This window comes from Bos indicus, chromosome 28 (assembly GCF_029378745.1).
Source record: "Bos indicus isolate NIAB-ARS_2022 breed Sahiwal x Tharparkar chromosome 28, NIAB-ARS_B.indTharparkar_mat_pri_1.0, whole genome shotgun sequence".
NCBI classification, from domain to species: Eukaryota; Metazoa; Chordata; class Mammalia; order Artiodactyla; family Bovidae; genus Bos; species Bos indicus.
The window spans coordinates 18,506,011-18,519,290 of NC_091787.1; the positions used below are offsets into that span (position 1 = coordinate 18,506,011).

The 13,280-nt window shown below is 39.4% G+C and overlaps 1 protein-coding gene across 2 annotated transcripts in view; it reads right to left on the reverse strand.

Annotated features, from left to right (window-relative positions):
* The window catches only part of RTKN2 (rhotekin 2), a 165,125-nt gene extending 155,092 nt beyond the window's left edge, over positions 1–10,033 (reverse strand). The window contains exons 1-3 of one of the 2 annotated variants that reach the window (XM_070782162.1): positions 6,968–10,033; positions 6,097–6,238; positions 3,511–3,578 (exon numbers count right to left, since the gene is read on the reverse strand). The gene's annotated coding sequence lies outside the window, so the exon portion shown is untranslated. The remainder of the gene's footprint in view (positions 1–3,510; positions 3,579–6,096; positions 6,239–6,967) is intronic. The other variant, XM_070782163.1, reaches the window with a different exon arrangement.
* Positions 10,034–13,280: the final 3,247 nt, after the last annotated feature.

Below are 13,280 nucleotides of genomic sequence, written 5' to 3' on the forward strand. Positions count from 1 at the left end.
TCTAGACCATGTAAGAAAAGTGGACAAGATGCTAACGGCAGGTCCTTCCGCCAGGACCTCTTCCTGGGTCTCTTGGGAAGATAGACTTGCAAGTTTCCCACACACTAGTGTGGAAGCTGACCGCATTAGTGTGAACCGGGATGTTCTCTCCCTGGGAGATACACGCAGGAAGGTTTAGCTTTCCTGTGTGCCCCTAATTGGGTTCAGAGTTTCCAGATAGTAGAGATGGGAAGTGGGGTGTGGGGTGGGGTCAAATCAGAAGATTTCTCTGTAGAAGTCAGCAGGCCTGGAAGGAATGATCTTTTAGGAGGGGCTGTTGGATCAGACTCAAAGCAGAGCCAGACAGAGGCTATGGGAGAGACCCAGGAATGCTAGAGCACTATCAAGCTCTAAGTTAAGACCAACTCAGGCTGGCAGCACCACTGGGCCAGACCACATTGAGACCAGACTGTACGGGATGTTTGCCAACTTCAGCTGCAGTGCCAGAGGGAAGGCATGACCAATCACCAACCTGCAGATTGAATAAATTATGATCACCAACCTCCAAGTTCACCGCACTCCACCGCTATGAGATAACTTTATCTATCCTGCTGCTAAGTCACTTCAGTCGTGTCCAGCTCTGTGCGACCCCATAGACGGCAGCCCACTAAGCTCCCCTGTCCCTGGGATTCTCCAGGCAAGAACACTGGAGTGGGTTGCCGTTTCCTTCTCCAATGCATGAAAGTGAAAAGTGAAAGTGAAGTCGCTCAGTCGTGTCCAACTGTTAGCAACCCCATGGACTGCAGCCTACCAGGCTCCTCCGTCCATGGGATTTTCCAGGCAAGAGTACTGGAGTGGGGTGCCATTGCCTTCTCCATAATCTACACTAACCAGATGCTATCCAGGGAAAATTAGGGTAAATCTGAGGGGTGGGTCATTTCACTCAGAGTCACACAAAAGATAACTATCTGAAATCACAGATTGAATGCTATTGTTTACACAATATGCTGCATTTTTATAGTAATATAGTTATATGATCCATATATTACAGCAATGTACGGAAAAGACTTTTCCACCCACCCCATTCCTAATCTCCCAATAGTATTCTCAAAGAGCACAATTTTAATTGGTTTCTTGTGTATCTTTTCAGAGTTTCTTTATGCTATTACTAGAGAAGCTAATACATATTTTCAATCTTATTTTTTCATTTTCTTAAAGCAAAGGTAACATAACTATTTTGACCTTTCTTCCCATTTAAAATGTATCACTGGATTTCTGTTTCAGGGCTGTATACAGGGTACTCATTCTTTTGTTGTTTGTTTGGAGAGTAGTGTGTAAGGATATTTCACAATTTATTCAACTCTTTACTGATGGACATAGATAAAATTTTGCTATTACAAGTAATGCTGCAATGAATAGCCTTACAAATATGCTATTTTGTTTACACGCAGGTATATTTTTTAACAAAAACCTAGGGGGTTGAACTTTTTTTGTTTGACTGCACTGGATCTTCATTACTGTACATGGGCTTTTCTCTGGTTGTGGTTAGCAGGGGCTGCTCTCTCGTGGAGCATGAGCTCTAGGGCGCACGAGCTTCAGTAGTTGGACCAGTGGGCACAGCAGCTGTGAGGCATGGGTTTAGTTGCTCCAGAGCATGTGGGATCTTCCCAGAACATGGATCAAACCTGTGTTCCCTGCTTTGGTAGGTGGATTTTTAATCACTGGACAACCAGGGAGGTCCTGAACTTTAAATAAATGTGTAAAGTAGATAGAGACACTTATGCCACAGAAGACTGGAACACTACCAAGTAGAATTGTCCCAGGTACCCACTGAGAAGTATCTTTTAGGGAATCAGCTCAGTTAATGGACAAATAAGGAAGCCACATAATCTTGGTACATTTAAGAATTTTATTAGTAAATTGGTGACTTTGCCTCATATCCATAGATACATGTGAGCACACATTACAAATATAAAATTGGGCTCATAGCCTATACACCCCTGTAACAGTTCCAAGACAGAAATCCACTGAGGACATTCCTGAAAGGATTTACAAAGAATGACAAGCAAACTCTCTTGGAAATCTAAGAGCAGGGGCCAGTTCCTTGCACAAAAGCCTGGACTTCAGCTCTGGATCCCAAGCATCTGCCAAGACCTCCACAGCAGGAGCTGGAGTCCCTGCTGCAGGGGTGTGTTGACAATTTGGCTGGCTGCTCTCCATCTGACTTTTTGTCCCACTTTCAATTGCTCTGTCTACTTAAGAATTTCTGCTTCCTCATAGTTTCAGTCTACTGCTTCTTACAGCAATTTCTCAATCTTCAACTCAACCCTATGACCTTTTAACTGAGCTCTCGTTCTTATTGTCTCATAGTTTTTGAGTCTTTAGTACAAGTTTCAAACTTTATCCTGTTCATTTTTTCATTATGTCCATACAGACAATAGGTTGCTGTCAAGTCTACTGAGTGGTTACTCTTGGATCTGTTACTCTCCTGAGGCAATCAACAATGATAGAATGAGGAACCATGTGGTAAAACAAGGCCCTGCTCTCGGTTGCAAGATACCTGGGTGGGGCTATTTACCTCACAATGTGAATGGCAAGTGTATTAACATTTCCAGTGTACAGAATCATGATAACATTTTCCCATGTTGTTTAATAAATTAAAATATTTCATTGATTATAAATAACTGCATAGCCGTCTATCATATGAAAATTCTGTAATTTATGGAATAAATTCCTATTGCAGGACCTTTACATTGTCTTAAGTTATTTTGATAAGACTTTTAAAATAAAATGAAACGAAAACCAGGTTTAAAAATCCCTAAAGCTGACAAAAACCACTTAAGCCATTTACACAAAACTTAATCTAGTTTATTTCATGAATATAAGTGAAATGTAACTTAGGTTACTTCTTGTCAATGCCTTTGATAATCATAAAACTTAAGTCATCTTCCCCAAATGGTATAAGATAACCACTTTTGACCAATTTCCTGCAGTCTGGAATCCCCCAATAACTGATAATGGGAAAGGCTAAAGAGCATCCTTCTTTGCATTTAAAAACCATCTTGTAACTCCACGCCTCTGTACTTCACACAAGTTTTGGGAAGCTCCGTGGTCTCATTTCTCATTCAAAAAAGTTATTCATATCTAGTAAAGGTCTTTGAATTTTCTTTTGACAATACAAACAATACTCCAATAAAAGTCAAGGAAAGAGATCCTTTAAGGGTTAGAAACGGGGCTGGCTTCATGGATGTGACCCAGGCCATTGTGTTCAAATGGGCCCCGTGCTTGGTTTAATGTTCTGCCATAGCTGTCTTGAAATTAGTAGTAATTTTTGAACGAGAGGCCTTGCATTTTTATTTTGTGCTGGGCTCCTTGAATTATAGAGCATGTCCCAGTTAGAGAATACATGCAACAAGGAGGAAGGGATGAAACAGTGATAAGAATTGAAGAGAGGTCAAGCAGTTGATCAGAGCCTGATTAGTATTTCCCCCTTACGTATGTGTAGGAAGATATGGTATTAAGGTATATTACCAGATGCATTGTTTTCCTCTGTCCACTCTTGCCTCTTTTCACTCTCCTCACCTCCACTGGAGTAGCTTCTGGGAAGAGATGACACCAGAGAAAGGAAGAATAAGCAGGCAGTTCTACTGTTGAGTATTAAAATAGGTCTTTGGAAAGACAGCAAAAATAGCTGTCTTGAGATAAAAGGTGTTCTGAGTTGCAAGAGCCTGGATTCTGAATGCTTTAGAACAGAATAATGGCTCTCAAAGAAAATATTCTCAATTCAAGACAGTTTTCCCACCCTCTCAACTATGATAATTCATAAAGGGAGAAGAATCAGAGCACACTTAGACACTTTCATTTTCTGCAGAGGCTCTTGTACCTTGGTCTCCACTGCTGGGGCATGTCCTCAAAAAGATCTGGGGCTCCAAAGAAGAGCCATGCCTCACTCACTTCCTGTGTGAAACAGAGAGAGGCAGCAAGCTTTATGGGTCTCCCCTCAGCAGCATGGTGAGGAAGCAGTACACTTGGTGGAGGAGTGTCTTTCCAGGGGAGCCTGAGACACCCTGTCATGGTCCCCCAAACCCAGGAAGGCTGGGGAAACAGCAGAATGCTTTCCTGTTTTCCTGAGAGGCCGAGTGATGGGGACAGGCTGCTAATAGAGAGCTGGACCTAAGAGACTGTGTGGTTAGGAGTAAACAGGACACACACGTACCCATGACCTGAAGCCAGATGGGAAAGATGTTATTTCAAAGGATGCCATTGAGGGCAGATAGGATCAGGGATCAAAGTCCCTCTGTGATACCTTGTAATTACCTAAATACCTTGAACAGGGTCAAAGTGTATCAGATATCAGGGCAATAGAAGATAAAAATAGTACTTAAGTCAGTTGTATAAAAATGAAATGCATTTTAAAAACCTGCACTTGTGGTCTGAGATTCTTACTTGCTACACATATTTCTCATAGGTGCAAATATTTGAGATTAGATAGTCTCTTAGAGCTAATCAAACACATGGAAAACAATGTGATTTAAGAATGAACACTCTTCTGTTTTCACATTTCACTAATAGTTGAACTGGTGTCTGCCTCCTGAGATACACTCCTTTGTAGAGAAGTTATTTTTGAGACTTGGCATATCTTTATTTTATTTATTTATTTATTTTTTTGGCATATCTTTAGAAGTTGAACCCTCTCTTTAAATGAAATATGAAGAACCTTGATAAACGAACAATTAGGTGGGGGCCCTCCCTCATTATCCTCCTTTCAGCCAGAGATGGTCTTGGAGACACCCCCAACACACACACATAGTTATAATCCTAGTGACTTGTGCACACCTGGAAAACCACCCCTTGTTCAGACTGTTCGATGTTTTGATGGCTTCATAAATAAGAAACAAAATGATGACATTGGTCCCACTTAGCAAGCTGGTCCTTCGTCTACCTGTGTGTAAAGTGAGCAGGATGAACTAGCTTAAAGGTGTAACTGTCATTAGAATCCCCAAAAGTGGCTTTAAGGGTATCTAAGCCTGCTTCTCCTCCCCCTGCTCAGATTTGTCTGGAGTGGGGCCCAGGAATCTGTATTTTTAAAACTACCCCTTCCCCGACCTTATCCTAATATGCAGCCAACAAAAGAACATGGAGGAAGATGATCTTTGAGGACTGCCGTTGACAATAAAATTCCATGTACAAGAATTTGGGGAAAAGAGATATCTTCTCACATCTTAACCAGATCTTTAAGTGACTGGAATAATCTGCTGGTTCACCTTAATTTGATGAACCAATTGGAAAAATCTCCAGAGGATGAGAGAGTCTTCTGAGGGCACAGAGGCAGTAGAAATAAAACATTTTCAGTTTCACTGCTGTTAAATCAGACAGTAAAGCAGAACAAATTCTATTCTAAGAAAGTAAGAATTTCTTTCCAGCAAAAAAAGAGTCCCTGAAATAATTATTTGTCCTTGGCTCTTTGGAAAACCATTACTGCCAGATGGGTATAGAAGAAGAATGATTTTTATTCATATGAATGTCAATATTGCCTTCAGGAGGTAGGAATGTTAAAAACAATGTTTGAAAATTTTGGAGCCTAGGTATCATATAATTAAATTAAATCTCAGTTACAATCTTGGCTTCTCTGAGAAAAGTATTATTCTATTTTTGTTAAATATTTTAAAATTAACCCATAAGGAAATGAAAATCATCATTTTAATCTTGCCTCATATTTGTTTAATAATCTCAAATGATTAATTTCCTAATTAAGGAAATGGAATTGATTTTGGAAAGTTATCATGTAGTATTCATGGTTGAAGTGTTCAATATTTCATTATGACATTTAGCCCAGTTTAATAAAAATTCTGCAGTTTTCTAGAAGGGCATTCCTCAAATGTGTCCTATGGATGCTGTTAAGAGGTTAATAGAGGTCACACACACAAAATATTTCTATATTAAAGAAGTTTGGGAAACCCCACATACATATGTATAAGTTTGGGTTTGCATTTCCATACCCTAATTAAAGTTCTTAGAAATTTCCTTTATAGTAGGTGCTTTTACCTCAAGACTATTTATAGACATAGAATAAAAGGCAAAGACAGATTTTTTAAAAGCTATTATTCTCAGTCCTACCTCTGTTTATGCAGGGACCATAATAAGGGGAATTCTAATTCTTGGTTCTCCAAGTGGAGATATTGGCAGATTATACAGTCATTTTCAGCTGAGACTCCTAAGCAGATCAAGGTCTGAGTAGAATGAGGTCCATCTCAGAATCCTGAGGAGCACAGATGAAAAGACACAATTTGGGGTTGAGTTATCGATTTTTATCTCTTCATCAGGATGAAGGCTGACATGTAATGTAGCAGCTACCCTGTCCAAAATGGTGGTCACTAGCAACATGGACCTATTTCAATTTAAATGTAATTAATTAAAATTTAATAAAATTTAAAATTCAGCTCCATGGATGAATGCATTTAAAATTTAAATTTAAAATTGTCAATAGGCACAGATGAACATTTCCATCATTGAAAAAAGTTATACTGGAAACACATGTCTAGAACGCTAGTCCCAGCCAATGAACCCCAACTTGAATTCTGTACTCTCCTGTTTGTTTGGGGTCTTCCCTGTCCATCTACACTGAGCTCCTTTGTCTTGACAATTGGTTTTTATTTTATTTTATTTATTTATTTATTTTTTTTGCTATTGTCTTTATTTTTTTTAATTTTATTTTATTTTTTAACTTTACAATATTGTATTGGTTTTGCCATATATCGAAATGAATCCACCACAGGTATACATGTGTTCCCCATCTGAACCCTCCTCCCTCCTCCCTCCCCATACTATCCCTCTGGGTCGTCCCAGTGCACCAGCCCCAAGCATCCAGTATCGTGCATCGAACCTGGACTGGCAACTCGTTTCATACATGATAATTATACATTGAAATATGTGGTTTTTACTTTATATTTCACAATATTTTCTCTCTAGGTACTATTTTAGTACTTACCTTAGTGTTTCAATTTTTTATTTTCATGATTCTGAGAAGTGAGCCGTCTCAGTTGGTGGTTCTTCCTCTTCACTAGGGTCCCTAATGTGACTGCAGTCAGCCGGGAGCTTCACATGAACCTGGAATGTCCAAGATAATTTCACCTACATGTTGGGAACCTCCGCAAAGAATGACTGGGAGCCGCGGGGGTCTCTCTTCCTCTCCTACAATTATGGTTCAATTCTTGTTTTACTCTATAAAAACAAGCGAAATGAGAACCTGCCAGAACTCTTGGGTGCAGACCCTAGAACTTGCCCACCATTGCTCCGGTCACATTTTATAGGTCACAGCAAGTCACAAGGTCAACTGGAGTCAAGGGGAGGGGAAACAGTCTTCAATGCTCAATGGAAGATAATCAATTATACTATCCAACCCCCTTTTTGATCATCACATAAGATAGTTGTTGAAGATAAAAATATAGCAGAACTGTATAGTGAGTAACAAATAAACTTCTACTTTACAGTTTGTAGAAATATATATTCATAAATAATATTTCCACAGCATTTAGGAATGAGAGGTGAAGTAATTATAACTGCTGTGGTAAGGGTCCTAAGTGCCACAAATAAGACTGGGTGAAGCCAAATAAACAAACAAATAAATATTTAAATCAAAACCAAAACTATTGTGGTAAGAAAGGTTACAGGTGAGGAGGAGTGTGAAATGATTTTCCTTCCAACCCATTCCTTTCCTTAGAGAGTCACAGTGCTCGTGAATGTACTAAAATATCTGAGCTGTCCTACAGAAAAGAAGCTGGTTTGCAAAGAGAATTTGGACTTATCTCCCTTCATATTTACCCATCATGGGATGATTTTCCCACTTTCCTTTGAGAGGCTTAACAGAAATTCTCAGTTGGGAAGTTCATAAGTAAAAGAAATATGTGATGCCAGAACACATTCATAAGTTCAAGATGCAATTGAAAACCAAGACTTCATATTATACAAATAATATTTTCCACAATTAGAATTAGTAACTTCCAGAATGTGTATGTGGAGACAGGTAAGGGTTCAGAGTACTGTAAACTTGTGAGAATATATATTTAAATGATATTAGATAGCATTTTAACAATACTTATCAAAATTTAGAAGGCATACCATTGAAGACAGCATTTTTACTTGTAGGAATTTACCCTCATTCCAACAAATCCTTAGTCAAATCACTCCCTTAATACATTCCATGTATTTAACAACCTTTTTGTCTCTTGAAGAAAAAGAGAAATATGAAACTATGAGATAATAGTTGTTCACAAATAAGATGTATTGGGAAGAACATGCTTCTTTCTTAGCAAAAAAAAAAAAAAACCACTTCACGTTATTGCCACAAATTCGCTGGGTAAAGACTGCAGAGTTTGTGGAAAATCTCTGTTCAGTAAACAGATCCAGAATGCTGAACTATTACTTTAACAATTAGGATGAGGGAGTTGGGGTACCCGCAATGATTTTACCTCAGAGAAGGTAATTAAAAGAATTAAAACTTACTTGCCCTTTGGAGATGTCATTCGCTTGGAGGCAAAACCCTCCATGGTCATCTTGGTAAAACACAGTGAGTCAGACAGCTCAGATATTTGAAAGAATTCTGCTGACTGGCAGTGGACTGAAGTCAATGCGGGAATATATGACTATCGACTAAATTTGCTTTCAGTAGAGACTGAAGGTGCTATATAGTAAATGTTTTTAACTGACTTCTGGGTTTTTTGGATCCCTTTAAGTTTTTGTCTCAGTACTTATTATAATCAAAATTAGGACATGCTTAGAAGGTAATGTTGATTTTCAAGCACCTCATTCAATTTGACAGTGTCAGACTTTATTTTCTTGGGCTCCAAAATCACTGCAGATGGTGACTGCAGACATAAAATTAAAAGATGTTTACTCCTTGGAAGAAAAGCTATGACCAATCTAGACAGCATATTAAAAGCAGCGACATTACCGCTTTTCCAGCGGTCGTGTATGGATGTGAGAGTTGGACCATAAGAAAGCTGAGCACCAAAGAATTGATACTTTTGAATTGTGGTGTTGGACAAGACTCTTGAGAGTCCCTTGGACAGCAAGGAGATCAAACCAGTCAATCCTAAAGGAAATCAACCCTAAATATTCATTGGAAGGACTGATGCTGAAGCTGAAGCTCTAATACTTTGGCCATTTGATGTGAAGAACTGACTCACTGGAAACGACCCTGATGCTGGGAAAGATTGAAGGCAAGAGGAGAAGGGGACGACAGAAGGTGAGATGGTTGGATGGCATCACTGACTCAATGGACATGAGTATGAGCAAGCTCTGGGAGTTGGTGATGGACAGGGAAGCCTAGTGTGCTGCAAAGAGTTAGCAAAGACTTAGACACAATTGCATGACTGAACTGACTGAATTCAATTTGACAGATACATAAGTATGCAAAGATATCCATACAGCACTGATCATTGCAGAATGTTAGTCAGTCTTGACCAACTCTTTGCAACCCCATAGACTGTAGCCTGCCAGCCTCCTCCATCCATGTAGTTCTCCAGGCAAGAAACTGGAGTGGATTGCCATTCCCTTCTCCAGGGGATCTTCCTGACCCAGGGATCAAATCTATGTCTCCTGCATGGCAGGTACACTCTTTAACACTGAGCCAGCAGGGAAGCCCATTGCAGTATGGTTAGCAATTAAAAAAAAAAAAAAAGGAAGTAATTCTAATAGGGATTGGTTACCTGGATGACATACATCCATACAAAGGAATGTGGATATATGTAGCCATTAAAATGAAAATACAGGGGCTTCTCTGATGGCTCAGTCATAAAGAATCTGCCTGCCAATTCAGGGGCCATGGGTTTGATAACTGGCCCAGGAAGATCTCATATGCCAAGGACAGCTAAGCCTGTGTGCAACAACTATTGAACCAGAGCTGGTGAGCTACAATTACTGAGCCCACGTGCTGCAACACTGAAGCCCATGTGCCTAGAGCCTGTGATTTGCAACAAGAGAAATCACTGCAGTGAGAAGCCCTTGCACTGCAAATAGAGAATAGCAACTAGAGTCACACAACTACAGCCTTTGCACAATAGCAAAGACCCAAAAAAGCCATAAATAAATAATGAAAATATAGAACTACATCTATATTTATGTGGAAATATATGTAAGATATGTTAAATGAAAAAGGAAAGGGACAGAGAAATTTGCAAAATATACATTCATCCAAGCCAAAAAAAAATACGTGTGTGTTTTTGAATATAGAGAGAAAATTTCTGATATGGACTATATAAGAAACATAACAGTGGTCATCTATAGGAGAGGGCTTCCCAGATGGCGCAGTGGTAAAACTGCCTGCCAATGCAGGAGACACAAGAGACTCAGTTTGATCCCTGAGTCATGAAGATCCCCTGGAGAAGGAAATGCCAACCCGTTCTAGTATTCTCGCCTGGAAACTTCTATAGACAGAGAAGCCTGACAGGCTACAGTCCATGGGGCTGCAAAGAGTCAGACACGACCGAGTGACTGAGCACACATCTATAGGAAGGGCATGGGATGTTAATAGGGGAATTAACTATACTTTTTTTATTATTTGATCTTAAAAAAAATAATGTAAGCAAGCGTACTTTTATCATTTTTAAAAAATAATTAAATGGCAAATAAACAAAATAATTATCAAGGAAAAGAAAAAAATTAGCATGTTTTAAAACAATCCCATATGAATGTAGTTAAATGATCATTTTAATCTGAAGCACATGGCAGTCAATAGTTTTATGATACAAGAAAGAATACAGGGTTTGGGGCCAGACGGATCTATGATTAAATCCCAGCTGTTGGACTCAGTTGAGCAATTAAACAACTACACCCAGCACTAGAGTAGCGCTTTGGACAGGTCATTTACACTTTCAGAAACTCAGTTTTCACATATGTCAAATGAATATAACCACGCCTTCCTTACAAGGACATATATAAGAAAATTTGTCATAGGAACTGGCTTACACAGTTATGGAAGCCAAGATGGCCCATGATCTGCTGTCTGTAAACTGGAGAACCAGGTAAATTGGAGGTGTAATTCAGTCCAAGTCAGAAGGCCTGAGAACCAGGGGAGCCCATGGTGTCAGCCCTAATGCAAAGCCAAAGGCCTGAAAACTGGAGGCCCACTAGTGTAAGTCCCAGAGCCCAAAGGCCAGACAACCAGGAGCTCTGATGTCTGAAAGCAAGATATATGGATGTCCAATATATCTTGGACATATTTTCTTTCTTTCTCGAGAGAGAAAGAGGGAATTCCTTTATCCTCCTCCCTTTTGTCCTATTCATGCTCTCAATGGATCAGGTGATGCCCACCCACACTGGTGAGGGCCAATCTTCTTAACTCAATTTATGGAATCAAATGCTAATCTCTTCCAGAAACACCCTGGACAACGCAGACAACACTCCAGAATAATGTTTTACTAGCTACCTAGGCATCTCTCAGCCCAGTCAGGTTGACACATAAATTAACCATTACATGAGTTTCCTGATTTCACTCTGAAAATATTCCTACCCACCCGTGACTGCATTTCTATATTTTTTTTCCAAAAATACTTGTTGGCTCATGTTTAGAAAAAGATAGAACGAAAAATCATCTATTAGTGGCTTAAAAAAAAAAATGAAATCTATGTCTACGTTTGACTAAACGCCTCTGACAAACTCCCAAGCCAACTTGCCATGGGAAGCCAAGCAGCTCTATTTGTTTAGCATGTGATAAATCGTATCCTTGTCAATCATGTCTCTATGATATCTTCGTGAGTAACAAGAGACCTTTGTTCTAAAAATCTAAAGGAAATATATTTCTCAGTCTTCTCAGTTTATTCTATGAGCAAATTCTTTTTTTAATATTTAATAATACCCATTTGGCTGCCCCGGGTCTTAGTTGTCGCACACGGGATCTTCGTGGCAGCATGTGAACCCTTAGTTGTGGCATGTGGGATCTAGTTCCCTGACCAGGGATCTAACCTGGGCCCCTTGCATTGGGAGAAAGGAGTCTCAGCCACTGGACCACCAGGGAAGTCTCTATAAGCAAATTCTATAAAATGTAAAACAGCCCATAATCCTTTTAGCTGCTATTGCTAGTAGATATCACTACATCTAACAAATTTAGCAATGACTCCTTAATATCATCCAATGCACAGCCTATGTTCAAATGTCCCTTAAAATATCCCCAGGTGTGGATGTGTCTGTTGGTGAAAGTAAAGTCCAATGTTGTAAAGAATAATATTGCATAAGAACCTGGAATGTTAGGTCCATGAATCAAGGTAAATTAGATGTGGTCAAACAGGAGATGGCAAAGTGAATAACGACAGGAATCAGCAAACTAAAATGGATGGGAATGGGTGAATTTAATTTAGATGACCATTATATCTACTACTATGGGCAAGAATCCCTTAGAAGAAATGGAGTAACCCTCATAGTCAACAGGAGTCTAAAATGCAGTACTTCAGTGCAATCTCAAAAACAACAGAATGATCTCTGTTCGTCTCCAAGGCAAACCATTCAACATCACAGTAATCCAAGTCTGTTCCCCTTACCACTAATGCCAAAGAAGCAGAAGTCGAATGATTCTATGAAGACCTACAAGAACTTCCAGAACTAACACCAAAAAAAAGATGTCCTTTTCATCACAGGGGACTGGAATTCAAAAGTAGGACGTCAAGAGATACCTGGAGTGACAGGCAAGTTGGCCTTGGAGTACAAAATGAAGCACTGCAAAGGATAACAGAGTTTTGCCAAGAGAACACACTGGTCACAGCAAACACCATCTTCCAAGAACACAAGAGATGTCTCTACAGATGGACATCACCAGACGGTTAATACCAAAATCAGATTGATTATATTCTTTGCAACAGAAGATGGAGAAGCTTTACACAGTCAGCAAAAACAAGACCTGGAGCTGACTGTGGCTCAGATTATGAGCTTTTTATTGCAAAATTTGGTCTCAAATTGAAGAAGGTAGGGCAAATCACTAGGCTATTCAGATATGACCTAAATCAAATTCTTATTATTATACAATGGACAGATGAATTGATTCAAGGGATTAGATCTGGTAATCTACAGAATGCCTGAAGAACTATGGACAGAGGTTCATAACATTGTTTAGGAGGTAGTGACAAAAACCATCCCCAAGGAAAAGAAATGCAGAAAGGCAAAGTGATTGTTTGAGGAGGCCTGACAAATAGTTGAGAAAAGAAGAAAAGTAAAAGGCAAAAGAGAAAGGGAAAGATATACCCAACTGAATGCAGAGTTACAGAGAATGGCAAGGAGAGATAAGAAAGCCTTCTAAAGAAAACAATGCAAAA